At 40.6% G+C, this 16532-nt stretch overlaps 1 protein-coding gene and 1 long non-coding RNA gene across 3 annotated transcripts in view; one reads left to right on the plus strand and one right to left on the minus strand.

The window, feature by feature from the left end:
* The window catches only part of LOC135745955 (uncharacterized), a 605494-nt gene that overhangs the window by 139036 nt on the left and 449926 nt on the right, over positions 1–16532 (plus strand). The window lies entirely within an intron of this gene.
* Positions 15422–16247, minus strand: LOC135718432 (uncharacterized). Its single transcript, XR_010520788.2, has 3 exons — positions 16084–16247; positions 15942–16038; positions 15422–15752 (listed from the first exon to the last, which is right to left on the minus strand). It is a non-coding gene; the product is annotated as an uncharacterized lncRNA (long non-coding RNA).

The raw sequence follows: 16532 nt of genomic DNA on the forward strand, positions 1-16532 counted from the left end.
GCTGTATGCGTGGGGAAAGCTCCTGAATAATCAGTGATTGACAGCTGAGAGACAAAAGAGTTGAATAATGAGCCACATAATGAGCCTTGTGGGGAAGTTCAACAGGAATGTAACTTTCTCTGTAGTAAAACCATGATAAGGTTTACTTTTCAATATAATGGAAATACACACACACACACACTATATATATATATATATATATATATATATATATATATATATATATATATATTTCTATTGAAATATTTTCTATTAATTTCACAAGTATAAGTTACCTTTTAAAAACCATAGTAGCCTAATCATGGTAAACACAGGGTTTGTGTTTGGTTGGCCAGCGAGAGGTTTACTTTTGTGCAGTAAAAAGCTCAACAACTGCCTATCATAGTCTGGACTCTTATTTGTGTTTTTGTAATCATTATAGTAGAAACACAACAAGGGACAAGCGTGATAAACGTATCAATTTTTGTTTACAGCCGCCGCCATTACCTCACGTGTTGATCATGAATGCAGTAAACGTGTGCACATGCGATTGATCCTGTGTTTAATAAACTTGCTGTGCGGAGATATATGCTAAGAGGCAACTAAATAAGGATTGTACTGTTTGCAATCGCGTATTTTATAAGAATACCAAAAAGCGCGTCGAGTTTCCTGACTCGTGTGATTCTGTATGTGCGTTCCCGTCGCTTCAACTGTTTGATGGAAGACAAAGAAAACACTCGCGTCTGGAGATACTGACACACATACGCAAGTAAATAAGGATTAAGATGTCATGTTTGGTGCAATCGGATGGAAAGACAAGGAATGGAGAGACTGGATTGCGTATCCATTGACTGCAGGAGGCACGAGTTATGCATATGGATGTTTCTGCTCGTTCACTTCAATGGCGCGGGGGTGTGGCGATCTCACCTCATTACAGATAATGAGGTAACTGGAGAAATGCGGTACTTCTCCTCCTCCTCATACAGTTTAAACCGAATGACAATATCTGTTTTCAATCTCACTTACATCATTTAAAAGGAGACATTCCAAGCATTATGTAGACATTTATCTTTTGTTTCTATGACAAGTATTCGTAAAGTTACAGTTTATTTTACTGACGCGTTTCTGAAAGGACTTCACTGAGGGAGAGAGAACAAAACGCGCATCATGTTTATTTTCTTAATTTTGCGAAAAGCACAACATTCTCTTTTTATTGGGAGTGGACAGAAAAAAACTAGACACTTAAACGTTTTAAATGATGTATAAATCATAACTGTATGTCAAAAATCTGCAGAGTTATTTAAGTCTCTTTGCGGAGTGATTGAAAAATAAAGAGTTTGCGGCACCCGCAAGCGCCCAGAGTGTTAAATGGCTTACATTCTGCAGAAATCCACAGAGTTGGTCTGCCTACTCATAATCTAGATTAGGGTAAGCAAGTTTAGTCCTAAAAAGCAGCAGTCATGCAAAGTAAAACTTTCCAAACACATTGGAAAGCAGTTTCTCCTTAAGCAGTCACGTCACAGGAAAATAAGTGAACAGTGTCCCAATGTAAAGTAAGCTAGGGTCCTTACCAGTGCCTGAACCTGTGTACAAGATATACTGATTCATGACTTCTGAAGCTAGGGAGCGGATTGAGAGACTCCTTCTGTAGGGCTGCAGCCCTCTAGGACCAAACTTGTGTACCCCATATCTAGATCTTTAAGTAATACGTCACTCAATTATAACAATTTTTATAATTTACTCAATCTTATGCCTTCCCAGATGTATAAGACTTTTTTCCTTTAGCTCAGGGGTGCCCAAACTTTTGTGCATTATTTTCTTATAATTCAACGACCCGTCGTCAATTATTCCTTACATAGTTTGTGACATGCACACCCCTGCAAGCTGAAATTCACCACGGTGGTGCTTATAACAACCATCACAGTCCTAGCGTCAATGACATTTATCCTTTTTCCTTATCTCATGTGGCATGGCGGGCCAAATTAAAGGTCATTGCGGGCCAACTTTGGGCACCTCTGCTTTAGCTGAACACAAATGATATGCCAATGTACATCCCACCTGTTTTTATAGGAATGTAAACTCCAAAAGGCTAATCAGGATTCCAACACAAACCACATTAGAAGAAAGTAGTTAGACACTAAGGGTCAGATTTACTAACAGCTTGTGCCAGTGCAAACCATCATCTTGGCGTTAAATAACGACTGTCGTGATTTACTAAAGAGGAGTTGATGATTAGCACTGAAAAGATGTGGTCTAGTTATTTTTGTGACTGACCTTATTCCATATGCATTTTTATGAGTTTTGGGAGGAGATTATTTAAATGATTCACGCAAAGCAATTTACGAATGTTTGCGCATGTGTTTTGACTGGTAAAAAGCATGTCTTAAATTACTTTGCGCTTGAAATAAATGCAATTATTGCTAAAGACTGAAGAACATATTGTACAAAAACATTGTTTGACAAGCCATGTTATTTCTTATTTGCTGAAGGAAGTAAATAAAATAGGAGTCACTAGAAGTTGCCAAACAATACCAGACGTTTCAACACGACATCCGGTGCGATGTCCGTGGTGCTGAACTTAGGATCAGCTCTGCTTACTTGCGTTCCTGAATTAATTTGTGCTGCTCTTAGCAGATTGCGTTGGTCATTATGGAAATCAGCTGTTGCGCCTGTGTTATTTAATATGGGCTTTTTTAGTGAATAACCTGCAGATATTAGCACTCCCATCTACGCTTTTTTGGAATTGCGCTCTCACGTTAATTTTCCCTGTTTAAAGCAACACTAAAGAGTTTATAAAATAATGTTTTCAAAAAAGTTTCAGTCGTTCATCCACTCGAAACAGGGTGAACGGCACTTTCGCAAAAACTCTTTAGTGTTGCTTTAACCCCCAGGGGTCCAAAAACGCGGGGACGCGTTTGACGTGTTTTCTCCTTATCATAGCAGAATCAACTTAAAATACTCCATCATTAATAATCAAACACTTTACGTGTTTGACATCATTTGAAACTCTGAAGGGTCATCTTTAATTAGTGTACATTCACAATAACAAGAGATCTTTGTGTTTTTGTCAAATAAAGAAAATAAACAGGGTGTGCATTCAGACATTTCTGTCTCCGCCAGCTGTCTCTCAAATCACGTTACAAAAATCAGTTGAAACTCCGAGAATACTCGTCACACAAACATGATACACATATCCAAAGAAAGCCTGAAATGTCTACTTTTAAACAAGCTAATTATAATCAAAATCAAATATTTCCTGTTTATATAATCTGCATTGAAGTAAAGAGAGTACCGTTTTTCCTGGCTGAGCTCATTATCTCTAATGCGGTCACGCCCACAGGCTGTTGACATGGTAATGAAGAGACGAGCAGTTCCAACAATAATAAAGTGTAAAGTTTTATCAGATTTAAAGACTTTACCGCATGTTTGGATGATAAACTTTATACACACACGTGAGGAATATCTTAATTTATGAGGAATATCTTAATTTATGTCTGGACATTGAGGAAGAGAAGCGTTTATCTTTAACGTTACCTAAGTAGAAGAACAATGGAAGACGCAATGGAGGGGGATATATTCCTGAAAGTCATTTGTCTTCATTTATATTTGCTATCATGTAATATGTTATGGCTTGTGCAGTTCAGCCTACATAAGCAACCTCAGCAGACTGCACGCTTCGAATTGAAAAACTTTCGCATTGTTTACAAACGAGTTCGCGTGATCATGTAATGGCGGATTTCATTGTTACATGCTGTACAGTGTTAGACACAGTTATTCACTTTCGTATTCGCAACTTTGAGTAATGCTGTAATGATACGAAATGCGCGGAAGCAAATGCAGGTGAAAATAATCACAATGTTTATTGATATAAACAGAGAGAAAACGAGTCAATGCTGAGTCAGATGTGTCCAGTGATGGTGGCAATGGTGGCGAAGACTACGGTGGTGAGTTGGTGCAGATGTCTTTTGAGTGCGACGTTGGTGGAGTGGTGAGCAGTGGTGAAGATCCGAACTGTACACGGGAACATCCACACGGAGACGACGACGACAATAGACAATCCAACTGAAACACGTAATCCAAACAGAACACCACAGTGAACCACACGACACGAGAGCTGAACACAAGGTAATCATCTGGCAGAGGCACAGAGAGTAAGTGAGCATTTATGGAGTGGCAGTAATGATGAACAGCTGGAGCGAGACAATCAACACACAGGTGAGCGGCATCAGGCTGATGAGCACATGGCAGAGCGGTGAGTAAACAAACACACACACACACACACACACACACACACACACGACACAGAGGAAACAATGGATTTCCGTCTGTGACAAATGCTGCACTGCTGTATCTTTTAACCTCTCGACGCGCACTAGCTCGGGGACAGAAAGACGTCAGTTTTTTTTAATGTTGCTAACAATATATAGCCTACTGTGTACAAACAACAATAATAATAACACTACTATACATCGTTTAAAAGGTCTAAGGGTTTTACATGTTTATAAACGTAGCGGCTGGGGATTGGAACGCTGTGGAAAAGAGAGAGATATAAAGTACAGCCTTTAATACGAAGAGATGTTCATTGTTGGGGTTGATTGTTGGAGCTGTGGTGGCCGTGTGGTGTCAACAAACCGTTTCGGTGATAGAGAGGAAGGACCTGGGCACAGTCACGCTGGAAACAGTAAGGAGTTTGTTTAATGGGAACGAAGCAGAAGAGAAAAATATAGCCAGCGGCTAAGTAAGTGATAACCCTGAAGAGTTTGGATACGAATGGATTTATGTGTATTACTGTTGTGTTTGGAACATTAAGGAGGAATGACTTACCGCAAGAGTTGCTGATGAAGATCCGAGTGGTGTATTTGAATACGGGTGAAGAGGATCCCATCAGTCTGTAGAAGAAGGAGATAAAGGAGGTCATTGTTTACCCATTGTGAGTACTCAGTGTTTGAGACAGTGTTTATTGTGGAGCTGTCTTGTCCAACGTGTGTTGTGAGCTCTCAGTATTCAGGTTGACGGCCCTGCCACGGAGCAGAGTGGTGGGAGAGCCGGGGAGTGACGATCCTGGGAGGAACACGGGGCGCCACAGCGACGTCTATCTTGCTGGTTTTCACTTCCAACGCCAACCGGTCCCAGGTGAAACTCGAGGAAGACGGGGTTGCGACCTTAACGTGCACATAGAATGCTGTGGGTGAGTTTGTGCTTTTGCTGTGAGGATACACTTTGAATTAGTGCAGTGGTGTGCTGTGTTTGAATTGTCTGTAGCCCCCCTCCCTGCGCTGAATTCGCCGTGGGAGAACGAGAGGCTGTGGAAGCCGGTTAAACAACCTATTCTATATGCTGTGTGTGTGACCCTGTATTGAAACTTCAGTTGTGACGTCTGTTCTGGTCATCCCTTGGATTCGGCCTGGCTCAGGAAACGGTGGTGAAGGACATCGACTTCTTAGACTGCTGTGAGTAAAATCCACATTAATACGTGTTCGTGTGTATGAAGAAATTCGTACTGTTATAGGAACGGTGGCGAAGATCAGATCTCACTTGTCACGGAGCCTCTTCAAAGGTGCGCCCCGTCCAGTTCTCTGTAGCTGAAATGGAAGAGAGGAGAGGGCAGCGTTCGGCTTGGTGTGACAGTGTTAGATTTCCTCCTGTGCAGTACCAGAGGCGTTTGGGAAGGCGAAATCACGACGACTTACCTTCTTAAGGTTTGGAGCATAACTACCCACCGTGAAGTGCAGCCACCGTAAGTTCACTATTCATGAGCCATATCCAATGTTGCTAGTGTCTGTTTAATGACCGAGAGTTACGAAAACTTCGAAGGAAGGTTGGAGAAATGCAGGAGCAAAAGCTAACTCGCCTCTGCTTTATGTAAGGAGCTGCCCGACTAACCAGTGTGAGTTCCTGGATCTGTAACTGTAATTCCTTTGTGCCACAGCTAAAAGCCTGCAGTGAGAGAGAGGACCTGAATATCATACCTGTGAGCTACAAGCCTGTAGAAAGGGGAGAGCCTGAATACCATACCGGTGAGGTACTTACCTGTTCGTCGTCACGGTGAGAGTGAAAGTCCCAGTGTCTGTTACGTAATCCTCTGTGTTACAGCTATAAGCCTGCAGAAAGAGAGAAAGAACCTGAATCCCACGCCTGTAAAGTACTTACCTGCACGTCGTCATAAGTCGACTAGGTGAGAGTTAAAACCCCAGTGGATGCTGCGAAATCTTCTGTGTTACAGCCAACAGCCTGCAGAAAGAGAGAGAAACCCTGAACACCACATCTGTGAGCTACGAGCCTGTAGAAAGAGAGAACCTGAATACCATACCTGTAAAGTACTTACCTGCATGTCATCATAAGTCGACTAGGTGAGAATTAAGGTCCCAGTGTCTGCTCTGCAACTTTCTGTGTTATAGCTAAAAGCCTACAGAGAGAGAGAGAGAACCTGAATACCTTACCCGTGAGCTACAAGCCTGTAGAAGGGGAGAGCCTGAATACCATACCTGTGAAGTACTTACCGGACACCACCCTAGTATAGCGTCCAGTGGATATACCCGCCTGTTGCCGAAGAGACCCCCAGGGCTGTACAACACTGTACCACCACTTACCCTGTTTTAATCTGCCTCCAGGAGGAAAAGGAGGGCGCCATGGGATCAAGAAGACAAGGCGTAGGAGCCTCGCCCTGTTGTCCCCCTTTCCCCCCTTCTTCCCGGCTCGCCTGGAGAGCAGAAGGAGAGACCCTTATTTTTAATTCACCCTCGCCCCTTTTCCCTATCTATTTTAAATAAATTAAATAAAGTGTCTTTTAAATTTTACTTACGCTTGTGTTTGTCTGGTCATTGGGTTGACTTTGGGACCTCCTCGAGGTGGAAACTAGGAAGGGGCGTGGCTCGTTTACATCTGTGGTCCGCCCCGACCTGTGACAGTCGGACCCCAGAGGGTTAATAAATCTGGCCCTTAATATAAATAAAACTTGCTTATTTGTAACAGTTTCAAACTCAAAACTAAAGAGAAGGTGGAGTGATACATTAACCGCTTCAGCTATCCTATCACCCTAGCTGGTGATAGAGATGCGCTAGATGAGTGACATGGGTTTTTTTTTTAAGCTTGGTGTTTATTCATGTCACAGAACTCAAACAATTATAAGTACTACAATATGAGTTTTCATCACTTATGGAAGCATATAAATAAGTCCCTAACAATCACATGATCTTTTATCTATTGTGCAAGCTACACATTGACATATTAAACTTTTTTATTAAAATGATGAGACAGTACCGGGATGAGTTGTGGCAGTTGTTATATGACAGGGTAGCCAAAATAACATTTTAATCAAAAGAGATCTGTTTGTGTTCAGCTAAAGAAAGAAATTCATAAACATCTGTGATAGCACAAGGACTGAGTTAATTATGAGAGGTTTTTCAAATTTGGGTGAATTACATCCTTTTAAACAATAATTTTTAAATAAAATACCACTTTTGCCACAATACCTCCCTCCTCTGATGTCCTAACTGCTGTTGGACTGCCACTTTTTTTTCTGTTGCTTACTTTCGCTTCTCTGTCTACTACGTCAGTCAAAGCAACTCTATCTTCACTTGGCTTATCTTCCATATACTCTTTTCTTGACGGTAGAGATTCTGCTGTGTTTTCCTGAACACATTCCTGTTCTTTCCTTCTTCTCTTCACCTCTTTGTGATCATCCCTAAAAATCTGATCTCTTTTGCTTTTAAGTGAACATCCCACTTTGTGTTCATCTGTCTCAATTGACTCGCCTTTTTTCAAATCTTCAGGGTCTTCCAGATGGTAGCTCTTTCTTTTTCTTCCCTTTTACTGCTTTCTTTATATGGTTTAATATGATTTATATTGTAATTTGTTTTAAAAGATGTCCATCCAGATTCATGAGAGACACTGACTTCCCTGATATGTGTCTTATAGTGTATGGCCCAGAAAAGTCTGCCTGCAGCCTACCACCCTTTCTCCCACTTTTCCTTGCATTATAGAGCAGGACTTTGTCTCCAGTTTGGAATGTCTGATTCTTGTATTTCTTCTGCATGCGTTTCGCATTGGCTTCTTGCTGCTTCATTTGTGATTTACATATATTATCACTTGCCCTTTCTTTTATAATGTCTGCCTGCTTTGTTCTGTCTTCAAAATTTCCTGTCATCAACATGCAGAGATGCTTACAAGTCTCTGAGCTCGAGTCCGAGTCAAGTCTGAAGTCTCTGAGCTCGAGTCCGAGTCAAGTCTGAAGTCTCTGGGCTCGAGTCCAAGTCTCAAGTCTCGTTGTAACAAGTAAAACTCTAATAACAAATAAAGAAATTATAAACATTTATAAAAAGAACAAAGTTGCACATTAAGTAAGGTCTAAAATTAGCATTAGGTACAGAAATTAAATTAAATGGATAATAACACTTTCTTTATTGTACAAATTAAATATTATTATTATTATTTTTGATCAATAGAAGGGATTTTCTGTTTGTCTTGGGTTGTTTGATTAACATAAATGACACAGACTTAAGTAGGTTAATTGAGGTTACTGTCTCTTTATTAAGAACAAATTAGCCCAGACTGGTTTCTGACTGATTTCTTAAGACATAAACAAAAGTTTTTATTAGAAAAAGAATACTGTGAGATCATTTTGTGTGTATGTGCCCTGTCAAGAAAAGAAAGATTTTATTTTGGCTTAACTTTTGAAACACTTCTCTCTGTATGTGCACTACTGAGGGCACTTAAACGCGTGCTCAAACACAGGCAGAGTGTGAATTCCAAACAGCGCTTCAGGAAGAAGATACAGCAGTCGCTTCACATAAAAATTTTACATTGTTTTTCATTGGTCTATTCAGCAAATGTATGTTAATGGACTACACTACAGTATGACACAAAGTAGCGCAACTCTGGACCTGACTGGAGCAGGACCGGACACATTTAAACGCATGTGCGTACAGAAATCTGCTCACTTGAGCACCTTTTTGCGGTTAAATTGTTTAACCATTTAAACAATTGCAAGCCTTAGAAACACGTTAATGATAATCTTACCCTATTTAAATTGCATATTAATCCACGAATCGCATGCGAGCCGAACCGCGGATCCGTCACAGCACTACCCAAAGCTTCAGATGAATGGCAGAGCAGCAGCCGGTGCAGTCATGTATGTTCGCGGCTGCGCGCGCGGAGCAGAGTCACGTGTGACGTCGTGGGCAGGTTGTAGGTAACGGAGGGAGGGGTATGACAGCGAGCTCATCAGACGTTTTCTAAAAAAAACATTGTTCACGAGTCGCGCGGCTCGAGTCCGAGTCGAGTCTGAAGTCTTTGAGGGTCAAGTCTCAAGTCGAGTCTGAAGTCACTGTGTGTGCGACTTAAGTCGCACTCGAGTCCGAGTCTCAAACTCGAGTCCCCATCTCTGTCATCATGGACTGGTAAAACAACATGTGAAAGCTACACCAAGAAATCTTTTTTTCTTAGAATTAGGCATTTGCTTCATAAGTAAAAAAAGATAAAAATGATAAAGCAATACAGGCATAGCTTTAATTAGACTAAGCTTTCCATGTTTTATATTGTGTAGCTGTTCACAATATAAAACATGGAAAGCTTAGTCTAATATAATCCTGGCTTAATCCTGGCTTAATTCAACCATTTGTACTTAATGGATGAAAAACTTGCTTACTGGCAGATCTTCGGGCACCTCAGAAGGAAATCTTGCCTCACGTCCATACATCAGTATGAATGGACTAAATCTTGTAGTGGTATGGATTTTGGATCTCAAGGAGAACAAAGTCGGCTCCAGAAAAACGTCCCAATCATCTTGGTGATCATTCACTAGTTTTTAACGGCCCAGAAATTCAATGTTAACATTATCTAAAACACATGTTAATGGTGATGCAATCAATTGCCTATGAATTAACATGCATAGCTTTTATGTCTCCTAGGCTGTCCACACACAAGATTTTAAACCAGATTTTGAGCCAGAGCAAACTGTGGGTGGCAACCGATTTTTGGTACAAAAGTTGAATTTAAGAGTTTGTAAAAAGGCTTAATAGGTAATATAAGCTTTTCAAAACATTTGTTTTCCTAAAAGGTAAAGTTTCAAAGCCATTTGGAATATGTACATGTAAAGGCTTGCAATGCTGTCTCTTACCTCTTTATGTTATCATTGGTTTTCTCATCTAAACCATTTCTCTGAGGGTGGTAGACTGCTGTCACACTTCGTTTGATGCAGAGGAGGTCACAAAGTGAACTGTTTATCTAAAATTTCCACAGACAAAATGTTAATAAATGTAACCTTATCACTGTGTTTCCCAATTCAAGTGATCATGCCCCACAGGCAGAAAAAATGCCAAATGTCTCTGCTGTTGTACAGAAATAATCTTAAAATTCTAGTGTATTCTGTGTTAACAAGCAGGGGCAATTCTAGGGTCTTCATTTAAGGGGGGCTCAGTCCCCCCAATCAGAGTATAATAGAATAAATAAATAAAATATATAATTTTTTAATACAGTGTAAGGTTAGGTGTATGTACAAAGAGTGGCAGAGCTAGAAATAAATGGAATTGCCAAGGGGTGACCAAGGCTACTTTACGGTGTCCATAGTCCATGAAAGAAAACGTTGTGCAAAAAGCAAGTATGTGGATTTATCTTTGTTACAAAGTTATAGTTAGATTTTCTCTTCTTTTATCTTTTTTAGTTAAGTTTAATGACAGAGACTTCAGCAGGTAGGCCTATAATGCTGCGTTCACACCAGCAGCGGGGTAGAGGCGTCAACCATGAGTGATTTCAATGTTAAGTCAATGTACAGATGCGTTTACGCGCGTCAGGAGGTCTTGCGAAGCAGATGAGGAGTTTAGCGCGTCACAGTAGACGCGAACCCGCTTCATTCGTGCGTCTAGTTCACGTGAATTAAGCGTTGCTACGGGAAACACGCAAGTTGAAAAATCTGAACTTTGGCTTCACGTCGTGCCTAACAATGCCCCTTAACTGTTACAAAATGCACTGTTAACCCACTGCTTCTTGTGCCTTATTGCTTTATTTTCTGTCTTTACTGTTCATAAGTTCACCTCATTAACAAATTCTCTGCCTTGATCCGACAGAATTCTTGCTGGGCATCCATGTCTGTAGATAACAGAACACAAGTTGGCAGCCACTTCCCTGGCAGATTTAGTTTTTAGGGGAAAAGCTTCAACCCATTTGGAGAAGTAGTCAGTTATTGTAAGAATGAAGACTTTCCACAAGATGATTTTGGAAGTGGCCCTGTTAGATCCATCCCAAGAAGCTCCCACACCGTAGAGACCTAAAATAAAATAAAACATTTATTTTTTTAACAAAAAAAAGATCACTTAATCCCAATTAAATTTAAAGAGAAAAAAGTGAGAACACATTTGCTATCCACCATCAGAGGCGTTCCTACCCTCTGGCATTGATTACATTCACTTAACTAGTGGATTACACATAAAAAACAAATTAATTAGTTCATTTTTATGTTTATAAAGCTGAGTTCTGCTTTTGAAGTCCCAAATGAATTCATAAAAAAGTTTTTTGTACAAGTATGTTAGCTTTAAAGGGTTGGTTCAATCCAAAAACTGAAAATTTTGCCCTTAATTACCCTTATGTCGATGCACACACGTAAGCCCTTTGTTCATCTTCAGGGGCCTCATTTATAAAACTGTGCGTAGAATCCTTACTAAAAGTCTACGTACGCATAAAAGCCAAAAATAGCGTACGCAAAAAATATTCAAATTTATAAAACCATGTGTACGCACACCAGCAAGCAATATTCCTTTTATAAATCACACAGATCACCTGAAAATGTGTGTACATGAATCTGCCTCACATCCCGCCCTATACACGCCCATTTTTAACCATAAATAGTCAATGCAAATCACCTCCTGATTGCTGATCCTATTATTAATGAGACTGGCATCCAATTGTTAGTTCATAAGCTAAATGCGCACAGCCTATAAACACAGGCCATTGTCGTAATCCTTGAGCATTGAAAGGACGCAGCATTACACACGGGAGTCATCACAGCATTTATATATTTTTACAGAAATTATATAGGCTATTGTAACACCTTGCCAAAATCACAGCATAAATAAGAGGTATCACTAAAATAAAATAGATATGTGTTTTCTGCTCCTTTTGAGCACGCGTCTGATATGCAGACTGTTTTCACATCATATTTAGGACTATTATAATGATAACATAGAGAGAAACGAATGTCCGGGAGCTTGATGGCTGTATTTTCACACTTTGACACTTGATGATAAAAATGCACATTAATTAAGGATAATTTTTGGTTATTTACACTGTGTTCTGCAGTTATTTAATAGATATTTGATGCTATACATCTGTCGGTTCATATTGCGCTCCCGTAGTGGACAACGTGACCTTGAGACAGCGCTGATTAAATATTTAAAATGATTCTTGATTTAAGATTGAATTTTACAAGATTTATATGAAACAATTATCACTCGGTACAAGTATAAATAACACCGCTGGATGTCATCATCATGATAACGTATGATATAGAGTGACATTAAATGTTTGTGTGTTATCAATACAGATGTGGCCTTTAAAAACGCTCGTTTTCTCCCACGGCATTCGCCAAATTGTCTCGCGGAGTCTCGCAGAATTCTGCAAGTGTTTTCGGGGGGGGGGGGGGGGGGCACTTTCCCTTTTCTCTTAATTTGTTTCGCTTCACAGAAAATCCACCAGGTGGCGCATAAAAAACAAATTTTTTATATGCGTTGTCATTGCGGTTGTTTCCAGAAGTTAATAAGGGCATTGCTGAATATTTAACATTTCTATTAAAACAGCAAAGTGACGTGTTCAGACTTTTCATGCAAAAGTGCACAACTCTGCTTAAAACGCTTACAGGAGCATTCTAATGATGAAACAAGTCGTTTAAAGGCATTTCCAGCGCAGAAAAGCAGTTTAGAGTGAAAAATGAACGTTTCAAGCTGAAATTTGACTTTTCATCCAAAAGTGCACAACTCTGCTTAAAATGCTTACAGGAGCATTCTTATGATGAAACAGGCCGTTTAAAGGCATTTCCAGCTAGTTTAAAAGCAGTTTAGAGTGAAAAATCAACGTTTCAAGCTGAGATGTTACTTTTCATGCAAAAGTGCACAACTCTTCTTAAAACGCTTACGGGAGCATTCTAATGATGAAACAAGTCGTTTAAAGGCATTTCCAGCTCAGAAAAGCAGATATATTCTCACCTTACCAGTCACAAATGCGTCAGGAGAGCGCTCCTTCTCAAAGTTATCTTTCATTAAATCTCGATTGCGGTCAACAATGGCACAAGAAAAACTAAGCCATCTAACACGGATGTCCCTGGAGTATGACATTGTTAGAACCATGAATTTTAATGATATCATTAAACGTTCATTTTTCACTCTAAACTGCTTTTCTGAGCTGGAAATGCCTTTAAACGACTTGTTTCATCATTAGAATGCTCCCGTAAGCGTTTTAACCCTCTGGGGTCTAAGGGGTTTTTAGGGCCCTGGAGAAGTTTTGACCTGCATTGACATTTGTGCTTTTTTCAGTTGCTTAAAAACATAATAATGGCTAAAGTCTCATAACACTGTGTTCAGCACAAACTGGGCTACAATATTATATGATCAACATGTATGTACATGTTTGTATTTTTGAGAGAAAAATGTTTATGCGTGCTTTTTGTAAAAGCAAAATGTTTAAGTCACTGATATAAGTCCACAAAACTAATTCTAAACATGTTTTCCCAAGACTTTCCAAACAGGATCTAGTAGCCTAGAGTTTTTTCTTCAAAATGATGTGAAAATCATTCTGCCTACCCACTCACATAAAACAATATATTAGTTTAGAAATGGTAAGACACTTTTTTGTTTAGAGGGGCCGTATGCGAGAAGGATTGATTGACAGTTAGCAAACAAAGGCCTGCATAATGAGCTGCATAATTAGCCTTGAGCCTTTAGGCAGGAATGTGAAAGGGAACTAGAGTAAAGAATGTGAGGACAAAAGAAGTATTTACATGTTTGTTTGTGGTTTATTAAGAACAGGTAAACAATATAAATCAAAATAGAAATGAAGGTCAGTGGGACATTTCCAGTAAACAAACCCTAGTCAAAAATTTAACTTATAAACTATAAACTTGTACACAAAAACCTCCTGAAATAGTAATCAGACTTCTACTTTACATAAAACCTAAGGCATAAATTTGAATTTAAAATAAATAAATTTGAAGTTAAAATAAATAAATTTGAATTTACACATGAAATATGTAGTTATACTGAAGACAGGATATAATAAAGGTGTATGCTTTTTAAAGCCCAGTCATACACCTAGTGCAAAAAAATGCAGCAAGAACAAAACCTATAAAAACTTGAATTTACAAGTAATTGTGCCACTCTTGAAAACAGTTCCTGGTCAGCTGAAGACACAAGTGAACGTTGCATGCTTGGCATTTCCACGGTGTTTGTTGTCTCTTACCAAGCACTGATTTGCAATGCACACAGTCCCGGCGACCACTAGTGGCTAAATTACGGGGATCTGCAGTCAGCTCAGCTCCTGGAACCGGAATATGGTAAATTCTGGGGGGATTTGGTGCTGCTGTTTGTGACAAAGCACAAAGCTCTATGACAAGCTGTTCCATAAACTCTTTATGAGACATGTTGCCATATAGTTCTTTATGCACAATGAAGCTGTTGGTGGCAGCAATGTCCAAGAAGTGTAGAAAAATCTTTCTGTACCACTTCATTGTTTTGTGTTGAGCAGTGTAGTACTGTAACAGCTGATCAGACAGATCAACACCCCCCATGTGTTGGTTGTATGCAGTTACAGGTGCAGGACATGGAAATGTTGTTGTCCTCCATGCATCTTGTGACTTTACTCTTCTCTGCACAGTGTCTCCTGTATAAGCAGAATGGATAGTAGAACAGACAGAAACTTCTCTTGTGTCCATCCACTTCACAAATACATGTTCCACATGCTCCAAACTTCATTGCAAACAGGTCTTTTAGGAGCTTTGGACTTGTATAAAAATTGTCCATGTACACATGGTACCCAGAGCCCAAAACTTTACCAACTAAAAGAGATGTCACAGCATCATATGACAGTCCTTGACCTGTGGGGAAGTTGTTCTTTCCTGTATACACAGAAAAGTCCACAGTGTATCCATTTGATGAATCCGCAAGAACAAATAACTTGATGCCCCACTTGGTTGGCTTGGCTTTCATGTACTGTGTCATTCCCGTGTTTGCTTTGCATGCCACCATTCTCTCATCCACAGCCAAGTTTCTTCTAGGATGATAGATTGCTTTGCAAGTGTCACCACCAGGGGCTGGCTATGTTTGACTAGAAGCCACGCCCCTTCTCAACTCCCACCTCGAGGAGGTCCCCAAAGCCAACCCAATGACCAGACAAACACGGGAACAGGTAAGTAAAATTTAAAACAAGCTTTATTTGGTTTAAATATTTAAAAGAACTGGGAAAATGGGGAAAGAGGAAATTAAAACTAATGGGCTCCTTCTCCTCCCTCCAGGGGGACTGCAGCCACGGGCAGACAGGGGCAAGGGCAACAGGGGTGCAAACCACCGTAATCCGGGGGAAAGGGAAAACGTCGGGCTCCGGCCTGGACCCTGCTAACCGTGGCGCCCTCCTTCTTCCTTCCTGGAGGCAGAACCAATTCAGTGTGACCGGTAAGGGGATTTTCCGCTGTCTGCGTACCTTTCCTCTGTTCGGCAGGGGATCCTCGCCCCGCGTGCCTTCACGTTCCCCGTCGTACGTTCACCCTCGTTCTCCTTGCTCCCCACAGGTGGTCACTGCGACACAAAAGCACTGTTAACTTGGACTTTAAGTATTCCTCACCGGCTCTGCTGTTTACAGCTCTCTGGGTAGGTATCACGTTACACAGTCTGTTTCTCCAAGTATTCACTCTTGTTCTCCTTTCTCTCCACAGGCGGCCACTAGGACACAAAGACACTGTTACTTGGACTTCGAGTACTTCTCACCGGCTCTGCTGTTTACAGCTCTCTGGGTAGGTATCACGTTACACAGTCTGTTCTCCAATTATTCACTCTCGTTCTCCTTTCTCTCCACAGGCGGCCACTAGGACACAAAGACACTGTTACTTGGACTTCGGATATTTCTCACCGGCTCTGCTGTTTACAGCCCTCTGGGTAGGTATCACGTTACACAGTCTGTTCTCCAATTATTCACTCTCGTTCTCCTTTCTCTCCACAGGCGGCCACTAGGACACAAAGACACTGTTACTTGGACTTCGAGTATTTCTCACCGGCTCTGCTGTTTACAGCTCTCTGGGTAGGTATCACGTTACACAGTCGGTTCTCCAATTATTCACTCTCGTTCTCCTTTCTCTCCACAGGCGGCCACTAGGACACAAAGACACTGTTACTTGGACTTCGGATATTTCTCACCGGCTCCGCTGTTTACAGCCCTCTGGGTAGGTATCACGTTACACAGTCTGTTCTCCAATTATTCACTCTCGTTCTCCTTTCTCTCCACAGGTGGCCGCTAGGACACAAGAACACTGTTACTTGGACTTCGAGTACTGCTCACCGGCTCTGCTGTTTACAGCTCTC

Source organism: Paramisgurnus dabryanus, chromosome 10 (assembly GCF_030506205.2).
Source record: "Paramisgurnus dabryanus chromosome 10, PD_genome_1.1, whole genome shotgun sequence".
Classification (NCBI taxonomy): domain Eukaryota; kingdom Metazoa; phylum Chordata; class Actinopteri; order Cypriniformes; family Cobitidae; genus Paramisgurnus; species Paramisgurnus dabryanus.